The 16,154-nt window shown below is 42.7% G+C and overlaps 1 protein-coding gene across 2 annotated transcripts in view; it reads right to left on the bottom strand.

Annotated features, from left to right (window-relative positions):
• ints8 (integrator complex subunit 8) overlaps positions 1–10,922 on the bottom strand; it is a 91,664-nt gene extending 80,742 nt beyond the window's left edge. For both annotated transcript variants that reach the window (XM_060823686.1, XM_060823687.1), the window contains exon 1: positions 10,862–10,922. The gene's annotated coding sequence lies outside the window, so the exon portion shown is untranslated. The remainder of the gene's footprint in view (positions 1–10,861) is intronic.
• Positions 10,923–16,154: the final 5,232 nt, after the last annotated feature.

The raw sequence follows: 16,154 nt of genomic DNA, 5'->3' as shown, positions 1-16,154 counted from the left end.
TGAGCTACTTTCTTGAATCACTGTCTTCTACATCTGACGGATTACATTCAAAATGCTATTAGAAAGGACATCTACCACTTTGATTCAGTCACAGTGAAGGAACAGTGATATAGTTCCTAATCAGGAAGGTACAAGATGAGGAAGGGAACTTGTAGTGGTAATGTTCCAAGCATCTACTGCCTTTGTCCTTTTAGCTGGTAGAGGTCACAATTTTAGGAGAGAGACAGTCTGCTTCAGTGTCTGAGGAGTTGTAATTATTGTTGAACATCATGTAACCATCACTGAGTATGTCCACTTCAGGCATTATGATAAAACCGTTGGATGGATAAGGCAGCTTAAGATTTTTGGGCCTGACGTATTACCTTGAGAAACTCCTGTAGTGATGTCCTGGGTCTGGGACGGTGGACATAGCACAAAAAAGGCTTTGTGGTTGTTGTAAGTATGACTTCAATCTGCCAACACCTTCATGCCCAGTTTTGCTAGGACTACCCAATGCCACTCTTGGTCAAATGGAGTGTACACGTCAAGGAATATGACTCTCACCTCACCTCTGGAGTTTAGCTGTTTTGTCCAAGTTTAAAATAAGATTTGCAATGAGGTCAGGAACTGAATAGTCATGGAGGAATTCGAATCGAGTGCCATTGAGAAGGTTATTATGTATAAGTGCTATTTGATAGCACTGTCAATTGACCCTTCCATCACTTTACCGATTATCAAATGTAGACTGATAGGACCACAATTGGTCAGACTGGATTTGTCCTCATTTGTGTGTACAAGATATACATGGACAATTTTCCAATTTGTTGGATAGATGCCAGTGTTGAATCTATACAGATATAGCTTGGTAAAGGGCGCAGCTAGTTTTAGGACACAAGGCTTCAGCACTATTGCTGGAATGCTGTCAGGGCCCACAGCCTTTCCAATGCTTTCAGCTGTTTCTTTATATTATGTGGGTGAATCAAATTGGCTGAAATTGTGGTGTGTAATGCTGGGGACCTCAGTAGGTGGCCAAAATGAATCACTCAACATTCCTGGCTGAAGACTGATGCAAATACTTCAGCCTGGTCTTCTGTGCTGATGAGTTGGGCTTCCCCACCGTTGAAGATGGGGATTCTTGTGGAACCCTGACCTCCTGTTTGTTGTTGAATTCTTCACCATTCTGGAGTAGATGTAGTAGAACCGCAGGCCTTAGACGAGATCTGTTGACTGCAGGATCACTGCGGACGATTACAGTTCAGCTGACTACGTATAGAGACCAGAAAAATGCATAATGTCTGCAAAGAATTGGGCCAGAAGTGTCTGCAATTTCTTGAAGGTAAAGAGAAACACCTCTAAGCAGTGATAAAAGCTGCTTTGCACGTTTTGTATCTGTCTGCAATAATATTACAGGTATTCGCCACTGACAAAGTTAGCGTGAACACCTACTATTAGCAAAACTCCCAAAGAAAAATTATCCCAGACAGAAATGCATTACTTTATATATTTTGAGCAACTTTATTCATTCACAAAATATCAAGGAACTTTACAAATAAAAAATGATTTGACCAATGGGTAAAGTGACGAATGGTGTAGAAATGGTAGGAAGCATGAGACGGGTGACAGCAAGTAATGTGGGAAAAAAAATCAAGGTACTGTGCAGTGTGTCTATTCACAGCAGACCATTTTATTCACCAGCCTTTACCTACTGGCCATCACAAATTGCTTCACCTCATGAAACATAAATAGAAAATGTTGGAAATACTTTGTAGGTCTAACAACATCAGTGGACAGACAGTTAGCATTTCATGTTGGAGACTCTTTAAGGCCAGACTTGGTATTTAGTTGCAGTACTTTGTTTTTATTTCAAATTTCCAACTTACTTTAATGCTCCATTACATGATCTGAATTCAATCAGATGAAATTAGGTGGTATTGTTCTAGTTGCTGAAGGCCAACACATTAGGACAACAACTAGCATTTGTACAGCACTTGAACATATGAAAATGCCTTAAAAAGCATGGCTTCATAAATAAGAAAAAACATTATCAGAATTGTTTCCAGTGCTAATGTCATAATGCCTGCTCGCTAGAATGCAACAATATGTAACATTTGAATAAACCAACTTTAACAATCCAGGCCCAATGAAAGCAATCGACTCACATCCAGAGTTTCTACATGATCTATCAAGTTAAACTTCAGGTTGTGATCTGATGTGCCTGGTAATAACAACAGCGATAACAATTTGGAGAGATAAAAATACACTACAGATCTAGATTAGTAGATCATGTTATAGCTCTTACAGAGACTTGATTCAGCCTGCTCCTGACCCAGCAAACTTATCTCTGCATACATTGACACTGTCTTGTCCCCCTTGGTCCAGGAACTTCCCACATACATTTGGGACACAACCTATCCCCTCCACCTCCCCCATGACTTTCACTTCCCTGTTCCCCAATGCCATATCTTCACCATGGACATCCAGTCCCTGTAAACATCTATCCACCATGAATGCCTCCAAGCCCACCATTTCTTCCTTTTCGCCAACCCAGCCAGTATGCTTTCACTGACACAATCATTCAATTGGCTGAACTGGCTCTCACCCTCAACAATTTCTCCTTCAAATCCTCCCACTTCCTCCAGACCAAAGGGATAGCCATGGCACCCACATGGGCCCAAGCTCTGCTTGCCTCTTCGTCAGGTAAGTGGAACAGTCCATCTTCCACAGCTACACCAGCACCATTCCTCACCTTTTCCTCCGCAACATTGATGACTATATTGGCGCTATCTCGTGCTCAACATCATGAACACCTTCCACCCCAACCTCAAGTTACCCTGGACCATCTCAGACAACCCCCTCCCCTTCCTGAACCTCTCCATCTCCATTTCCAGCGACCAACTCAACACGGACATCTACTACAACCCACCGAGTCCCACAACTACCTGGATTACACCTCCTTCCACTCTGCTTCCTGTAAAAATGCTATCCTTTATTCTGAATTCCTTTGTCTCTACCACATCTGCTCCCAGGAGGACCAACTCCACTACAGAACATCCCAGATAGCATCCTTCTTCAAAGGCCACAATTTCCCCTCCCACGTGGTCGATGATGGCCTCCAGTGCATCCCCTCCACTTCCCACCCCTCTGCCTTTAAACACCACCCCTTCAAATCACTACAAAGGACAGAGTCCCTCACCCCCACCATCCGTCCTCAACTTCCATCCCACCAACCTCCAGCTACATGGCATCATTCTCTGCCATTTCCGCCACCTACAAACAGACCCGACCACCAGGGATTTATTTTTCTCCACACCCCTATCTGTATTCCAGAGAGACCAATCCCCCGCATTTCCTCACTTTTTAGGTCTACACCCTCCACCAACCGCCCCTTCCACTCCTGGCACATTCCCCTGCCACTGCAAGAAATGCATAACGTGCGCCAAAACCTCCACCCCGCCCCACCTCACCTCCATCCAAGGTCCTAAAGGATCCTTCCACACACGTCATCTACTGTGTCCTCTTTCACATTGGGGAGACAGGATGCCAACCTGTTGAACATTTCAGAGAATATCTCTGGGACACGCATTAAACAACCTGTCCCCCTGTGGCCGAACACTAACTCCCCCTCCCACTCCACCTAGGACATGCAGGTCCTGAGCCTCCTCCACCACGAGACTCTGGCCACCAGACACCTGGAGGAAGAACGCCTCATCTTCCGCCTTGGGACCAACCACGGGATCAATGTGGATTTCACCAGTTTCCTCATTTCCCCTCCCTCACCTTACCCCAGATCCAACCCTCCGACTTGGCATTGCCTTCTTGAACTGTCCTACCTGGACATCTTTCTTCCTACCCATCTGCTCCATTCTCCTCTCTGACCTATTACCTTGACTCCACCTTCATCTACTTATCGCTGTTCCAGCTACCTTCCCTAGCCTCACCCCCTCCCATTTATCTCTCAGCCCCCTTGGGCCACCCCCCATTCCTGCCGAAGAGCTTATGCTCAAAACATAGACTCTCCTGCTCCTCAGATGCTGCCTGACTGGCTGTGCTTTTCCAGCACTACACTCTTCGACTCTGACCTCCAGCATCAGCAGTCCTCACTTTCTCCCAAAGACATGATTGAGACAGGGTCAAGACTGGCACCTTAGCATCTAGGATTTAGATGTTTCGGGCATCAGAGTGGAATGTAAAGAGAGGCGGGGCATTTGCATTATTGATTATAAAGAATATCACAGCCGTATGGAGGGAGTTTACTTTGGAGAGTTTATTCAGTAAGGCCATATGAGTACAGCACAGGGATAGGGTGTCATCACTTTGATGGGGTCATACTACAGGCTTCCCAACAGTCAGCAGGAGATAGAGGAACAGATGTGTGGTCAGATTATGGGAAAATGTTAAGACAAGAGCGTTGTTGTAGTTAGTGACTTTAATCCTCTATATTGATTGGGACTCCTTTAATGCTAGAGTATTGAATTGCAGGGAATTTGTTTGGTACATCCAGAAGAGGTAAATAGGTAAGGGATCATATCTAACCTCGTATTGGGGATCAGACCCAGCCATTTGATTGAAATTTTAGTGAATTAGCAATTCAGAAATAAAACTTACGGAATTAGAGTGTCTAACTTACTTATGGATAATTAGTCCTCAGGTGAAAACTGGGAACGAAGAACTAGAACATAGATCTGAAGCAACAAACACAGAATGGTACAGCACAGGAATGAGCACTTCAGCCCAGGATGTTGTGCTGAAATGGATGTCAAATTAAACTAATCCCTTCTGCCTGCCCTTGGACCCTAGCCGTCCATAGGGTTGTCAATGCTCCATTGCATTTTAAAGCAGAGGGATTTTTTTGTTAATCATGGGATATGGGGACAAGACTAGGGAGTGGAGGGGAAGCTGAAGACTAGCCATGACCTCACTGACTGGTGGAACAGACTTTACAAGTTTTTGCCTGCTCCAAATCTGTGTGAAAATCACAAAGTTTAATTTCCACTTTTGAAAATGTGATAAAGGGCTTTAACGTGAACTGCTGCAATCCATGTAGTAAAATTAACTGTGACTCTCCTGGTTAACCTTACAACTGTAGTCCTAGTTTTGTTTTTAAAGAACTGCTTTCTTAGCCTCAGCTGTTCATTCATTTATCACATCTTCCCTTTCTTCCTAAATTACACTTTTAATGTACTTTTCATTGTCTTACATTCATCCTAATGATCGCCTCCATTTTGCCCCAAACTCATTTGTTCATCCTTTTGTGGATCATCGTTGCTTAAACAAAGCTGATTGATTTTGGAACTAATCTTACCTAAAATTTCCAGTATTTCACCTGCACTGCTACTTCATTTGTCTCGCAACCACAAACCCAAATTTTAACCTGGATTTTTTGGTCTTAGATTGAACGAAGTTTTCCATTAACACTTCTATTCTCACATACGTACTCATCTCTTTCTCACCCAATATTGCCCCTTTCCTTATTCTAGCGCAATGGTCTGTAACATATCTCTGGTTTTAACTGAATTGCTGTCAAGGTGGCAAGCCAAATTGTAACAATTTGATCTTTTTTTAAATTTCTGCTAGATTCTGGGCTCTCCCAATGCACAACATCACACGACTGCCACAACAGATTCAGTTTCAACATATTTTAATCTCCTTTGTATTATTACATTTAGAGAAAAAAAATTTATATGGGATCCTGTAATCACTGGATGTGTCCGTTTTACAGTCAAAGTATCTTTGGGATCTAGTCACTATCTGAATTAGGAAACTTAGAAGTCAATTTCCAAAACATAGGCTCCCTCAACTAGATGTGATAATGATCAGATAATCTGTCATTTAATGCTGGTTGAGGAGCAAATATTGTCCAAAACAAAAACTGGATAACTCCCTATTCTTCCTCAAAGGTTGCATTTTGTGGGTACACTTGAGTGTGTCAGACATAGCGTTATTTTAACATCTCTTCCAAACAAAAACTTCCAGTAGTGCAGCACATTTCAACGCTCCCATATCAACTCTGATTTCTGTGCTAATGCCCCAGTGAGACTTGAACTCAAAACCTTCCAAGATGACAGCACTATCAATTAAGTCACTGCTGACATGCATTTTCTTCTTCTCACAGAAGCATTCAATGTCTCTTTCTTCGGTTCATGAGAGTTTCTTCAGGTTTCTGCTGCTGTCTGACTATTCCTTGCAAGCCTTTCCATCCTGATTCAATTTAAATGTTGCCGGTCTTTCCTGGGCTTTCTTGATTCTGGATGGATTCCCAGTAAATAACAAAGATAACATTGTTGTACTCACTGTTACATTCACATTTGGCTGCCAGTCTCTTATTTCAGTTACTGAAAGGGAGATATGATGAGCTTTGCATTTCCACTTGAAGACTGATTCATGTGGTTGGACTGGAACATTTATTATTCACTAAACACAGATCCCATGGAACAGTTTCATCCGACCTACAGTGTAATGCGCTGAGGTTTGGCAAATTTCCCGGTTGTTTTGAATCGTTGGGGAGAACAGTACTGTTAAAATTTTGTGCTGCAGCAATGACTCCACCCCCCCGGCAAATCCACTCACTCTCTGGCATCATCCTTCCCATACCCATATGTGCGTACAGAGGCAATGATCATATTGAGCAGAGAAAAAATGGGACTTCTACTGAGGGCGAAAAATGAATGATTGCACTCAGCTGAATTTCTCCAGCCAAAAACTTGGGTTTAGCTTGAACAATAATAGAGTCAGATTTGAGGCACTGCACTTTAGGCAGAAGATGAAGGACTTTGGAGGGGTGTTGAGTTATACCTAAATAGATCCACGTGTGAGTGATTTCAGTTATTTGGTTGGATTGCATAAGCTAGGATTGATCTCCTTTAGGAAGAGAACGTTAACAGGAGACGTGGCAGAGATGTTCAAAATCAGGTGGGGTTGAGACAGAGCAGATAAAGGAAAGCTGTTCCAAATGGCAAGTGAGTCAAGAAACTAGACTGCCTATGGAAGCAAGGCAACATGAGGACCATTTTATTTTTACATAGAGATTGGGATCTGGAATGCACTACCTAAGAGTGGTGGAGGCGATTACAAAAGATATTGGATAGACACTATGTAATCTCCTCCCATTCCACATCCTTTCTCATGTTGGTGATTCAAAGACACTGATGTTAGAACGTCTCAGCTGATACACGAAATTGTCTCAAGCAGTGTTAATGATACTTTTCAAGGTCTATATGTCATCCAAATTTCGGAGCTACGTAGAAGAATCACAAGGGTGACTGCCTTATACACAAGGATCTTGCTATCAGCACGAATGTCATGGTTATCAAAGATGCTGATCACTAGGTGTCTGAAGGTGACACTCACAGATTGGATGTGATGTTGAATCTCTGCAATGATGCCAGCCTTAGATCAGAGGTAGCTTCCCAGCTAACAAAACATTCTGTGCTTGAGACGATTTCTCAGCTGATTTTAAATGGAGGGATGGACCGGAACTTGACCTGGGACAGAATGTTAAGGTTATGAATTTTCCTGGGAATGTAGAGGAGACATATACTTCAGTATGTTTCTGCGAAGGCATTAAGCGAGATTTGAAGATTCCCTTCAGAGACTGCAGAGATGACATTATCATCTGCATGCTGAAGTCCCACAAGCAAGGTCAGTGCCATTTTCTTCTTGGGTTGCAACCGGTTGATGTTGAAAAGTTTTCGTTCATTCTGGGGACAATATCCACACCTCTGGGAAGCTTGTTCTTGACAAGATGAAAAATGGTGGCATTGAAGATAGAGAAAAGAGTGAGGGCAATGATACATATAGAATTCTGTCACATTATCTATGAGGATCGTAGTTGGCATCTTGTCATGGAGGAGTCAGAGGATGTTGATGAATTTCATAGGGCAGCTTGCTTGTTACAGGGTCATTCACAGCAGTTCCCAATCGACTTGAGTCAAAACCTTGGTCAGATATTCTTCTTTGTTCACTATTGATCTGAAAATTAACTTGAGCAACCGTGAAAATACTGTGGCTACATTGTAGGTCAATGGTTGAGAATTGTGGCCTTAACTCAGTTTATGATTCCCAAAAGCCTAGCCACCAGCTACAAGGTACACTTCAAAACCTTAATGAAATACTCTCCACTTTCTCTGAATGTGTGTACCTCCAGTTATAATCAAGAAACTTGACACCATTGACAGCAAAGTAGCCTGCCTGATTGCATCCCATCCCACAGCTTCAACATTCTCTCTCCACATGGGCAGCAGTCTGTATCATATGTATGATATACAGTATTAATCACCAGGGCTCCTTTGACAAGATATTCCAAACCTGTAACACCTACCACCTTGAGAGCCAAGGACAGAAGGTATGTAGAAAAATCAGCATTTGTAAGTTCCACTCCAAGACATGTATCAACCTGATGTTAAGGACCAGACGAGATCTCAAAACATATTAAAAAGGTAGCCTAGATGTTTATTTTTAAAATAATAAAAAGTTAAATTAAGATGCTGTGTTTCAGGTGCAACTACTCCACATTATTTATGTATTCCAAAACATTATTTATTCATACACTATAGTTAAAATACAATAATAGAAAATATAGTAACATCTCAAACTCAGCTTTGGCAAAAGGCAAATTCAGAAAACAAATTGCCTCACATGCAACTCCAGCAGCAGTAAGACAGCTTTTGGCTGTAACCGGGAAGAAAAATAGCTTCCACTTCAAGACCCCAACAGCAACTGCTGGGAACTAAAACTAAAAACCCTGGCTCCATGGGAGCTTGACCACACCCACTCAGGATGTTTCTGTTGTTCCAATTTTAGAAAAAAAAACTAAGGCCTCACAAGCTGTTTGCTCAAACGATTCTGGTAGGCTGATCAACAATTCTGCCTTAAAACCTCTTAAATCAGGACAAAATAACCTCTTAAAGCCATAGTATCGTTCACACTAACTTGGAATTATAACTGCTGTACCTTCACTGTCAGTAGTGCAAAATCCTGGAACTCTCTAGTGAATGTCATTCCTGGCACACATACGCCAAATGGAATAGTTCAAACAGACAGTTCACCATCTTCTGATGGATAATTACAGATGGGTTACAGTACTGGACGCGCCAATGGCATGTACATTCAACAAACTATAAACAAAACGAACACAGTCAGAGTCTAATTCCATTCGTTTATTTACTGAATAGGAAAAATACCAGTTGAATGACATGAATCAAACATTTAAAGTGGAAAATGCACACAAGGTATCATCTGAAGTACGAGTTTAACAATTCTGCTTTAACATACTCCTTCAAGCCTAGCACTTTAGTAAAATTTTCATCATCCACCTTAGTATTTCCTTTCATGGCTCAATATTGAATGCAGTTTGATAATAAAATGTCCCAAGGCACTTTATAGGAAAATTATGTTTAAAGTGTTATATAGATGCAATTCTTGTTGCTGTAGAGAGGAGGAAACAAGGCTTCCTAGAGGCAGTGAGACTTGGGAATAAAGTTGTCAGACAGGGGCTTGGGCAGAAAGTGGAAATAAAACAGGGAAGTGGGGCAGCATCATCAGGAAAATGGACTTTAGGATAGCGTAGAGAGAAAAAAAAACAGGGAATGGCTTGGTCAGGAACGAAGCCCATAATTTCACATGCAGCCGAGAACAGAGGTTGCAACAATCTGAGGGTGAGCAAAACTGAAATTAGCCAGTGAAATTAGTCTGGAGGCCTTCTGAGTAAACATTGAAAAGCTTACTTCTACTAATGAATGAATAATCTGCTTCATTTACATTGTAATTTCCAAAATTTTGAGGAGATTTAGTACAGTGGCTCACAATAGCACTGGTGGTCAGAAGAACACTTCCTTCATCAGAAAAGTGATTCCAAAAAAATGTTAACTTCTTCAACACTGTCAGCAATTCCCACTGTATTGTAGTAGACATGGCACAACTGCCCTCTAAAATGTGCCATGAAGCTACACAGTTATATTAGACTGTTGCAAAATATCAAATAAGAATAAATCCAAATGGATCTCTTGGCATGGACATTCCATCGTTTTAATGAGTTATGCCTTGTAGATACTTCAGAGGTTTTAGGGAAACTGGAGGTGAGTTACTCACTGCACAATTCTCTGACCTGCTCTTGTGGTGAGAGTATCGAAATGCATGGTCAATGGAATTCTGGTCAATGAAAGCCCCGTTGACAACAGTAAGGAAATAAACCACTCATCGGCGTAGAATGATTAGTTCCTAGTGATGTTATTTCAAAGAAAAGTAAGGACATTCTCCCATCTCTCGTGGCCAATTTTTCCTCCCACCGTCAACATCACAAAAACAGATTATTTGGTTATTATCAATGCTACTTGTGCCGACTGGCTGTCAGCTTCCAATACACGAACGGTTACACAAAGTATTTTGTTGACCAGAACGTACTTTTGAGACATTCGATGGTCATGAAAAGAATGATATAACTGCTTTACTTTTCCAGTCTGACAAACACATCATTAAAAAAGGATTAACTCACTTCATTGTTCACAAGGTAGCTGACAGCTCCCGCTTAAGGTTTCGTTTTCTTACTTTGAACAAATACATTCATTTGGAGAGCGCTCAAAAACATTCCGTTAATTTACTGAAGCGGAATACAACAGGACAGACAGTTATTCTGCATCAAACCTCACAGACAGATACAGTTATTCCCGTTTATCTCCGTCTGCAGTTTAAAAATAAAGCGCAATGTGACTGGGCCTGCAACCTGGCTCCAAATAAAGTTACAGTCACATTTTTCACCGAGAGAACCCTCACTCCACCAGGAATCACAGACACACCCCCCCCCCCCCCATTACCGCCGTGAACACAGACGGCCCGAGTTTAACCGAATAGCTGCCGGACTTTTCCAAATGAATGAACATTGACTTACTCCCGTGACGAGCCGGGTAATAACTCACACGCAAACCTCCCGGAAATCACTGTCGGGTCACAACAACTACTGGCAACCACCGCCGGGTCATGCAGGCCCCTTTCCGGTCCGCCCGTGGGAACGTACCCCCGGATCCCGCGCGAGATCAGCGCCCCCTACTGCTGCCAGCGCGCGCCGCACCTTCTTCCTCTGTCCCACTTCATCCTGGTTTCCAATTAATCAAGCCTTTCCCTGCCTCCACTGATTGTGACTATTTTTCTTGCTATATTGTCATAATAAAGGTGCATATTTTCTTTGGTCTTGAGGGAAGGTTCTGAATATTGTGATAGGCACATACATATAAAATGTGTTTTTTGTATTTCAAAAATATACTTTGTTCATATATCTGTATTTTGATATCTGTGCAGTTAGTGATACCATTCATATATACATTACATGTTTTTACATACTGAGGACAGACTGAGTCATTTGTATTTATAAGTCTGTATGTTAACCATCCATCCTCTTGGTATTTAACTGAGACATCAGCGGAGCCCAATTACTGATTTGGCCCCCATTGTTCTTTGGCTGGCAGATCTTATACGGTGGTCTTTCCCCACCGCGTCTTGGCGGCAGCTGCCTCAAGCTTCAGTGTGTCCCTCAGCATGTCGTCCTGGACTTTGGAATGTGCCAGTCTGCAACACTCAGTCGAGGTCAACTCTTTCAGCTGGAAGACCAACAGGTTTCGGGCAGACCAAAGAGCAACTTTCACCGAGTTGATGATCCTCCAGGCACAGTTGATGTTCGTCTCAGTGTGCATCCCGGGAAAAGACTGTAGAGCACGGAGTCCCACATCACGATTCTCGAAAATACCACCGCAAACCTCCAGACTTCCTTTGCATAGGCACATTCCAGAAGGGGGTGTATGATAGTCCCGTCCCCTCCACAGCCACTTCGAGAGCAGCGTGCGGTGGCACAGAGAGTCCGGGCATGCATAAAGGATTTCACAGGAAGAGCCCTTCTCACCACCAGCCAAGCCATGTCCTGGTGCTTTTTGGAAAGTTCTGGCAATGAGACATTCTGCCAAATGACTTTGACAGTCTGCCCTGGGAACTGCCCAACAAGATCTGCCCTCTCCTTTATTCTGAAGGGTCTCAAGGACACTACGTGCTGACCACTTCCTGATGGACTTGTGGTCAAAGGTGTTTTTCTTCATAAATTTCTCCATGAAGACTGGATGATACGGAATGGTCCAACTACTTGGAGTGTTCCGCAGCAGCGAGGCCAGGCCCATCCTTCGCAACACTGGGGACAGGTAGAACCTCAGTACGTAGTGACACTTGGTGTACCAGGGATCCACGCACAATTGATGCAGTCACACACAATGGGGGGCCATCAGGCTGAGGGTGGCATTGGGTGTGTTTTATTTGCAAGGGACATAATCTTCAGTGCATGATGGAAGTTTCCGTAGGTGCAGAACTGAGGTGAAAATTTTACATTAAATGTTTTAGTAAGTTATAGTAAGCTTCGCATGATTAGGAAGAGGAGATCTCATCCACAGTGAGACACAACCCAAGTGAGGAATTTGGAGACAATGTGAGGATTTGGTGCAGAGGGGAAGAGATGCTTTTTGCTTACTTTTTGTTGGCTCATGGTTTGTATGGATTTTTAACAGGATAAATTGAAGCCCAGGATTAGGGACCCAGCACAAAAAAGTGACATCAGAAATAAACCATAAAATTCTTGGTTGGTGATAGCTACTAATTTGATTATCTTTACAGGTTACTTTCAGATTGAAGTAAAAAGGGAAAATATTTACAGGTTATGAACTAAAATACCAGTTGAAATATTTTAAAATTAAATTAAGAATGAAGTAATTACAATAGAGATGCTGGGCCAGGTGATGTGCTGTACCTGCATGATGTGGGAGCTGGTGGACCCTATTGTGGTTTGTTGTGACCCCATCTGTTGCAAATGTTGGTTGCTTGAGGAACTCTGACTCATGGTTGATGAGTGGGAGTCTGAGTTTGAACACTGCAACAATCAACAAGGGGGAGAGTTATCTGGATGCTGTGTGTCAGAAGGCAGTCACATCCCTTAGGTTAGCTACCTTAAATTCAGTCAGTGGTCAGACAGCAGGGTGTGACTGTGAGTAAGCCAAGATGAGGGTTCCAGGAGATAATGCTGAAGGAGGCTCAGCTCTTGAGCTAGTCTAATAGGTTTGAGATTCTTGCTGTGTGTGGATGAGAGTAGGACTGTAGGGAGGTTGAGCAAACTGACCATAGCACGATGGTACAGGGAGCCATTCAAGAGAGGGGAGAAAATTGAAAGGTTGTTGTAATTGGGATAATATAATAGGGGAAAGGCACTGTTCTCTGTGGCCAGGATCAAGACTCCCAAAGATTGTATTTCCTACCTGAAGCCTACTTGGCGTAGGAGGGGAAATATCCAGTTTTCATGGTCTACGTAGGTACCAATGTTATAGGTAGAAAGAGGAAAGAGATTCCTCTGAGGAAATATGAGCAGCAAGGGGCCAAATTAAAAAGCACCAAAAAGATAATAACCTCTGGATTACTCCCTGAGCTATGATCAAATCAACAGGATCAACAAACTAAAGAGGTAAACAAGTGTTTCAGAGATTGGTGTGGGGGAAACAGGTTCAAATTCACGAGACATTGGCATCAATACTGGAGAAGGAAGGAGCTGTTCTGATGGGACTCCACCTGAATCATGCTGGACCAGAGTCCTTGCAAATTGGACTGTGGGTAGGGCTTTAAATAAAATACTGAGGGTGTGGGGTTCAATTTGGTTCAATTTCATGGAGAATTATGGAAAAAAGTTAAAGGTGGGGAGGGCTCTGCAGAGGTTAAAGTTGCCAGAACAAGTAATAGGACAGAGAGTATAGAAAGGGACAGGAATCTAACTTCATGCACAGCAAATCAGAAAACCTCTATGAGAAGCAGGACTGAGAATATTATACTTAAATGCACGCAGTATACGAAACAAGGACAATGAGCTTGTAGCGCAGATTGAAATTGGCAGGCACAATGTTGTGAGTTTCACAGAGACATGGTCGCAAGGGGATCAGGGCTGGGAACTATACATTCAAGGATACACGTCCTATTGAATAGAGGAGGTGCTGTGTGGGTTGAGTTGAGGGATCACAAAGGGAAAAAAAGATGCTGATGGGAGTCAGACCTCCTAGCAGTGGTCAGGATATGGAGAAGAAAATACATAAGGAGGTAGAAAAGGCATTTAATAAAGGCAAAATTACAATAATCATGGAGTACTTCAATATGCAGATGGACTGGGAAAATCAGCTAGTTTCAAGAAAAAGAATTTGTAGAATGTCCACAAGATGGTTTTTTTTGGAACCTCTTGTGGTAGAGCCCATTAGGGAGCAGGTAGTTCTAAATTTGGTGATGTGTAATGAGGCAGACTTGATTATGAGCTGAACATGAAGGAACCCCTTGCAGGCAGTGACTACAGTATGATAGAATTCACCCTGCAGATTGAAAGGGAGAAGACTGAATCAGATGTAATGGTTTTACGATTAAGTAAAGGTAACTACAAAGACATGAGGGAGGAGCTGGCCAGAGTTAACTGGAAGGGAAGCCTAGCAGGGGAGATAGTGGAGCAGTAATGGCAAGAGTTTCTGGGGATAATTCGGGAGCCACAGGAGAAATTCATCCCAAGAAACAAGAAATGTACTAAGGGGAGGATGATTAGGAGGAAAATCATCAGGAATCGTTTGCCCGAAACATTGGTTTTCTTGCTCCTCAGATGCTGCCTAACCTGCTGTGTTTTTTCAGCACCACTCTAATCTTGACTCTAATCTACAACATCCGCAGTACCCACTTCCACCTAAGGGGACGATGAGGCAACCATGGCTGATGAGGAAACTCGGGGGCAGCATTAAAGGACCCCTTTATCGCTACTGTCTGCCTTCTGTGAGTCAGTCAATCCTCTATTCATGCTTTGACTCTTTCTGATTTTACCATGCGTTTCCAAGTACTCCACAACCTCATCTTTAATAATGGACTCTAAAATCTTACCAATGACTGCAGTCAGGCTAACTTACCTATAGTTTCCTGCCTTGTGCCTTCCTCTCTTCTTATACAGGAATGTTATATTAGCTATCTTCCAGTCTTCTGGGATCCTCCCTGACTCCAGTCATTCTTGAAAGATCGACACCAATGCCTCTACAATCTCCTCAGCTATCTCCTTCAGAGCTCTGGGGTGAAATCCATCTCTTATTATAGATGAAGGGCTTATGCCCGAAACGTTGACTCTCCTGCCCTTTGGATGCTTCCTGACCTACTGTGCATTTCCAGTGCCACACTTTTCGACTCTTATCTCCACTATCTGCAGTCCTCACTTTCTCTCTGTGTAGTCCACCTTGTCCAGGTGATTTATTCAACGTAACGTCTTTCAGCTTTCTGAAGTCGAAACGTGGGGATGGCAACCAGTGACTAGTTCCGCAGGGTTCAGTGTTGGGACCACAAGTATTCACCTGGATGAGGGAACTGAGGGCATTTTTGCTATGTTTGCAGATGGTACAAATGATAGGTGGAGGGACAGGTAGTGTTGAGGAAGTGGAGAGGCTGCAGAAGAACTTGGACATTCTAGGCAATTGGGAAAAGAAGTGACAAATGGAATACAATGTGGGAAAGTTGGGGTTATGCACTTTGGTAGGAAGAACAGAGGCGTGGATTATTTTCTAAATGGGGAATGTAATGTAAATAATGTAAAACCAAAATTTTGCTTTTATTTCTTCAAAGTAAAACTGTCTCATAGACTCTGCAATTGATAGTAATGTATTCTATATTTGAATATAAAAATTAGATATACATCAAAGCTACTTTGTGGCATCTGTTCCCTAATTCCTGTGGTGCTTTTTGTTGTAATGTTGATTGCTTTAGTCAACAGCATGCTATCTGGTTTGACTGTATTTCTGAAACATGTTGTGATATTATTTTGCTCCTCCTTTGCTGTTTATGTTGTAATTGATAGATTGTTTACTTTATTTTATGCTGTGCTAGTGCACACAGAGGGGAATATAATGCTCTCCCCTTTGGCGAGTTTGGGGGTGGAAGGTATTTGATCAGGCTGCAGGGTAGCTAGTAGGGTCCCTGCCACTTTCCCATCTCCATCCCGATTAAATTTCTAGTGAGACAGACCGCGGATGAGCTTCCCAACCTACCGCCATCTGAGGCCCTTAATCGGCCAATTGATAACCCATAAGGGCCTCATCCAGTTGCTGATGGTATTGATGCAGTGATGGTTGGTGGGTGCTGGGGAAGGTAACAAGACA

Source organism: Hemiscyllium ocellatum, chromosome 4, assembly GCF_020745735.1.
Source record: "Hemiscyllium ocellatum isolate sHemOce1 chromosome 4, sHemOce1.pat.X.cur, whole genome shotgun sequence".
Lineage (NCBI taxonomy): Eukaryota > Metazoa > Chordata > Chondrichthyes > Orectolobiformes > Hemiscylliidae > Hemiscyllium > Hemiscyllium ocellatum.
Note: the sequence above shows the minus strand (reverse complement) of the source record. Positions and strands in the feature narration are given on the sequence as shown.